Source organism: Amborella trichopoda, chromosome 7 (genome assembly GCF_054954075.1).
Source record: "Amborella trichopoda isolate Santa Cruz 75 chromosome 7, AtrichopodaSantaCruz75HAP2 v2.0, whole genome shotgun sequence".
Taxonomy (NCBI): Eukaryota; Viridiplantae; Streptophyta; class Magnoliopsida; order Amborellales; family Amborellaceae; genus Amborella; species Amborella trichopoda.
Genome location: NC_142342.1, coordinates 4565249 through 4571534, shown reverse-complemented (window position 1 = coordinate 4571534; position 6286 = coordinate 4565249). Strand labels below are relative to the sequence as shown.

The following is a 6286-nucleotide window of genomic DNA, read 5'->3' as shown; positions in this document are numbered from 1 at the left end:
TTTTGAGAAAATGTTAAAATAAAATACTCTGAGATGTTAGATCTAGATCGAATGGTTCGTGGCTCACATAGATGTGGAGAGAGAGAGAAAAAGGGATGGGATGGGGCATAGATAAATACGAAAGAAATTTTTACTTTGCACATTTCGTATACATGAAAATATTTTTATGAAAGTATTTTCACATGGAAGAACTCCTCAACTCCGCCTCGGCCAGTCCCATGCCGGTCATGCTATGCCTAAGCTCAATAAAGGAGGAGGGGTTACGTTAAGTAAGCAACTAACATAAAACTTTGCCACATCTTTTTTTTGAATCTCGAGAGCAAATAACATAACTTGATTTGTGCAGTCGATCCTAAATTGTTAGGATAAGGCTCGAATAATGATGATTAATTTCACAGGAACAAACTCTACCATCTGGTTAGGTGTGGGAGTTTTTTCATACCAATTGACAACCAATTGGTGTACTAAATATACTGGGACCAATTAATGTTAAAAACTCTTACACCTAAATACATGCGAGAGTGTTGTGATGTGAAAATACTTTCAAAAAAATATTTTCACACATACCAAATGTACCCTTAATGCAAAGCCCATGTAATACTCAAATGATGTGGTTTCAAAGGGATGATTGTAGAGATAAAGCAAATGAATATTGAATAAGGTGAAAACCAAATTTCAAACTTCAAATGATTCCAAGATTCTTGCGGAAATCCTAAGCTTGTGCCTTTACCACAAAAGTCATACAATACTTTACTTGCAGCACACCTTAATAGAGTACATGCATACTAGGAAGGCCTTAACTTGGGTTTATTTACATTATCTCTAGAAGACTTTAACTTAAAAACACACCAAATAAAGTCAAAGCTTTACTTGGAAGCCTAGTGACAATTACGGCTGATTATTTGATTTTATCTTTGATTTTTTCTCATGAGAAAATCAAGGGGCAATAATCTCTTTGACATTATCATGATAACATGAATTTATCATCATGGTAATAGGGTCCTTTCAAATATGGAAAAATGTTTTATGCGATTCAGGTCGCAATTCTACATTTGCGTCGCCCAACACATAAAACATCTTTCTTAAAGATAAATGTCTAGTGGTGGTCCCTCTAAAAAAAATAAAAAAATAAAAAATCCAATGATCTAAAAATTTTCTTCAAAAAATTTATTATTTTTACCTTTAAAATTTATTTATTTGTTATAAATTAATAATCTCCATATTAGATATTATAATATTTCTATAGAATTAAGTCTAAAATCCATATAAAAAATGGATCATAAAGAGGGGACACATATAACATATGAGTTTGTAGATTCATAAAAAACCGTTTCTTTGAAGTATTATCTCGATACTAACCTAGAAGACAATAGATAGTATTGTGAGAACTAAATTTTGAGAAAAAACTCAATTGAGGGAGGCCTTCCTAATCAAATTTAATCAAGGATAGTATACTATGAGAGAATCTATCTTTGTTACGAGGAGGTCATAATTACTCATAGCTATTAGATGTCAAATCGGATGGCTTGAGATGAGTCAGAAAGTTAAAGATTTTTTTTAAAAAACTTCGAATCTAATCAATAACACACTCACAACCATCCGATTTGAAATTTGACAGGCATCAATGAATGTAACCTCCTTATACTAAAAGTAAATAGTCTCCTTGTATACTTTTACTTAGATAAATTACCTAAAACATAGTTCAAAGTTATATCGTTTTATGTTCCTTAATGCCAAATTTTGGGAAAACTTTAAAGACAAACTTAGAATTCAGACTTTCTAATCGCTCAAAGAAATACCCTTAATTCTATATCTAAATTGAAATTAAAAATTAGAATTTACGCAAATACTTCAATCAGAGTTTTAAAACCTAGCTATGTTATTTTTGGATTCGCCAATTCGGATGGGAATTAGTCGTGAATAAACCAGTTCTAACATGGTATAGGTCGCAGCCAGTTTTCCCTAAAACTCCTCTTCTTATATATATACATATATTTTTTTTTTAATCATGTCTATTTTTTTTTAGGTCCCTTTTAATGCCCACTGCATAAGCACCTATTTTTATTTTTATTTTATTTATTTATTTATTTTGGATCACTAATTCAGACTAATCCAAATCAACAATCCATTGATCCGACACGGATCTATGGGTGAATAATTTGTATCACCAATCTGGGATTTAAAATACTGATTTGAATATAGGGAAAAATATAGATCTCCCAAATTCAACTTTCAGGACATCCTATTTCTCAAAATGTTTTGTATCCCACCCTATACCCTAATACTGTGTTTCTTTATATTTATTCTCTAAGTAAGAAGTCAATGGATTTTGGATAAAAATGCCATTAGTTTCTCTTTTCTCATCTATTTTGGTGTCATGTGACTCTCTCTCCTAAAGTAAAAACCTATCTTATCTCTCATTCTCTCTCTCTCATTCTTTAGTAATGCGGTTTGGCACCCTATGTTCCAGACTGCATTGAGTTCCAACAACATAGCTTGTAGTGAGGTCTGGTTCCCAGTGTACTGGACCGGTTAGAATTTAAGTTAAGGCTGATAATGCGGTCCGGCACACTTTGTGAGGGACAAATTTTTTTTGCGGTTTGACACAAAGTGTTCCAGACCGCATTACCAGCTTATCTCAAATTCTAATCAGTCTTGCACACTAGTTGCTTGACCGCAAAAATCTTAGTCCATAGCTAGAGAGAGAAAGAGAGAGGGGTAGTGAGAGAAAAAAAAAAGGAAGAGAGAATGAGTGACAAAAAGAATGAAAGTAAGCGGAGAATGTGTTTTTATTTTGAGAGAGAGAATAAACACATTTTTGTTCTAAATTCAGTGATTTATTTACTTGGGGGCAAATATATATATATAAAATATTTGGAGGTTAGGATTTCTAAAAAGTTGACTTTGAGGATGTCCAGAATTTTCCCTTGAATATAAGATCAAATTTTAAAGACTTCCCTAAATAATAGTCGTTGATAGGGAGTCATAGTTATTCCCGGCGAAATTTCTCGACAATAATGTAGGAATAATAAATAATTTGTAATTGCCAGTTTCACTGCGAAATGCTCAGCCAAAGGGTTTTAGGGTTAACAAAGAAAAAAGTAGGCCAACAAGGGCCTATTTATTTCACACATGTCATCATCATCACACGCACCCGTAGTACCATTGAGAGAAAGAGGGATGCTTATTACACACGCACGCGTGCTGCAATTATATTGAGAGGCACGCCCGCGTTTTCCCAGGAATAGGACTATAACTCACTACCAAATGGACATGGTTTCTATGCGGCCAGCTCGCATACTGTAGAAATGCGGGCATGGTAATAAATATATTTTTTAAATATAGTTTTATCTTAATTTTTAGATAATATATTATCTTTAACATGAAGATTATGAATATGAAAAAATAAATTAAAATTAAAATAACAATTATATTAAAAAAATATTTGAACGGTTAGTTACACTCTTTTAAAGATAAAACCCTTTAAGATGGATGCTTTATACGACTGCATATTGTAAAAATGAGATCCAGGCTGCATAAAACAATTTTCCCCACCAAAATTGATTTTCCCCACCAAATTCGTTAGACGCATGAAAGGCTCTCTCTCAAAGCAGTCATTCATTGGATGCTCAAAATCCCACATAAAAATGGGGAAAATTATTATTTGATTTTGGAGATATTCCATGAGATGAGGTATATAAGGACCACTCTCTACCACCAAAATCAGCAAAGCTCCAACAAACTTATATTTCACATATACTTTGTGTGCAATTGCTATTGGGAAAGGGAATAAGGAAATGGGAAAGATTCAAGTGTTGTTGGCAATTCTCTTGACAGCTTTCCTCTTGTCAACAGGTAACTCTTTCTATTTTTATTATTTCCTTCTTATTGGTAATTACCATGTCAAATTTTTTTTTTTCTTCTTCTGGAAATGTATTGACATGAATTTGGGGTGTTGCAACAATCAAAGTAAGGTGCATCTCCAAACTTTGTCATTAGATGCAATTGTGGTGTGAAAATTTTTAGAATGGCTTGAGAATCTATTTTCATATCTAATTATAAAATTTTAAACTTTAAAAATGGTTCAAATCAAGCAGATCTATAAACGTACGAAAATCTTAAATGTACGGTCCAGATAATGTATTGCAAGATGTTCTTTTTTTTTTTTCAGGTCCTCTAAATCTTTTTTTTTCTATAACCATACATCTTAATGTCAAGATGATCAATTAGATGGTTTTCCAATATCAAAACTGCCTTTTTCAATGTATTTTTAAAGTGCATCTTAATTTTATAATTTAAAGCGTCCACCTTATTTATAAATTTCTTTTATATATAATTTAAAACGGGGGTTAGCCCATTAGCTCACATGAATATATGAGATTTGACGATCACCGATGTTCAATAGTGCTCGAATTTTATTTATTTATCTATAAATAAAAATCACTTGAAATTTTACGTGTGTGTCATCTAATAAATTTATTTGTAAAAAAAAATGTTCAAAATACCCCCTGAAACTTTTTAAGGGTATTTTGGTCAATTTATTTCATGTAAAATATTTTTTTGATATTTTTCAAAGATTCATCTATTTTTTATGAATACACATCTAGAATTTCACCAGATTGGGATTTGTAAAAAAACAGATAAAATTCAAATACTATCGGACATCCTTGATCGTCAGATCGTTCTAGATTCAATTTAAGCCATTAGGCTCATATATTCATATAAGCAAGTGGGCTAACCCCAGCTTATATATATATATATATATGTGTGTGTGTGTGTGTGTGCGCCGTGCAAGAAGAGGGGTCATCTCAAAATATTTTATAGAAAAATATATAAAATCAAATACTCTTAACTATCCGATCAGGATCGTTCACTCAAAGGCTGATATATTATGATTGGAGCTTAAAAAATCTCTCTTTCTCTCTCTCTCTTTCTCTCTCTCTTAATGTGTATCATATGTGAAATTTCTTTTCATGCAGCTCAAACAAATGCAGCACGTACTCACGCCAAAGGGCCTACTCCTTGGAAGTATTGTGTTCAGGCCTGTGCAAAAGCTGGAGACTGTTTTAAGTTTTGCATTAACAATGGATTTCCATGGGGTGGAGTTTGTACCACTGGGGAATACCCCATGTGCTGCTGCAGCGCTCAATGAGCTGAGCTCTAGCTTTGATAGATTATCTGCCATATACTAATTACAATGGTTTTGTAGTTAAGTAAAGCTAATGATGGCAAGAAGAAGTTAATATGTCCATTCTCCTCTTGTTTTTTTTGCTAGAGTACAGTTCGAGTTTAAAAATAGAAAAAGGAACACATAAATAATGTTTATAAAATGTAGGAAAATTATCAAAAATATATCTTAATTTATGTCTAAGTGAAAAAATCTCTCAACTTTCAAAAACCTCGTCTACACCATTTTTTCTCAATTTTGACTTTTTTTAATTCAAAAATAGCCTTAACGGTAGTCGTATTACCGTGAAGGCCCTATCATAAAGTACCGTAATACAGTAGTCATTACGGTAAAACGACTACCGTAAAGGCTATTTTGGTAAAAGAAATGTCAAAATTGAAGAAAAAGAGTGTGGACGAGGTTTATGAAAGTTGATGGTTTTTTTTTCTAATTAAACAAAAATTAAGGTATATTTCTGATAATTTTCCTAAAATGTATCCTTGGCACTCATGATACTAAGCGTTGAATGACGTGTTGGTCAGGTTCGTCCTTATTAGGGGTGCTTATATATTTGTGATGCGTATTGCGTTCGAATCCTTGCATGCCTTTCATGTTTTCCTTTTTCTTTTTTCTTTATTTTTTAAACAGTAGTATGAAAATAGATATATAATTAGCCTTTTCTATTTGTTTATAAAATATTTGGTGGTTTGTGTTAAACTATTGATGGGAAGCGATGAACTTACCAAAGTTCCAAAAATCAAAGGCAATGAACCTACCAAAGTTCCAAAAATCAAAGGCAATGTCGTAAGACTGTGGATCGTAGAGATCATGTTTTCACCAAAACAATTGAGAACTTTGTATTTTCTCTGTGTGTTACTCTCCATAGCCATGAAACTCTTCGTAAAGAGGGATGGAAGGAGGTTGTTTTCTAACGTTCGAATTTATTCCTGGAATCTCTGAAAAACATGATCCTCTTTTCCTGGGAAGTGGATAGTTACCTTGGATAAAGGCATCTTCTCTCTCTAAGAAGCTTTTTTAGTGATAAATATTAAAATGTATTATTAAGATAAAGAGAGAGAAATATGACATGTTTGAGGCCCTACGGCCACCCACACGTAC

At 32.5% G+C, this 6286-nt stretch overlaps 1 long non-coding RNA gene across 1 annotated transcript; it reads left to right on the top strand.

Annotated features, from left to right (window-relative positions):
• Nucleotides 1–3506: 3506 nt before the first annotated feature.
• On the top strand, nt 3507–5251 carry LOC148781199 (uncharacterized). The gene is made up of 2 exons (XR_016059537.1): nt 3507–3855; nt 4980–5251. It is a non-coding gene; the product is annotated as an uncharacterized LOC148781199 (long non-coding RNA).
• Nucleotides 5252–6286: the final 1035 nt, after the last annotated feature.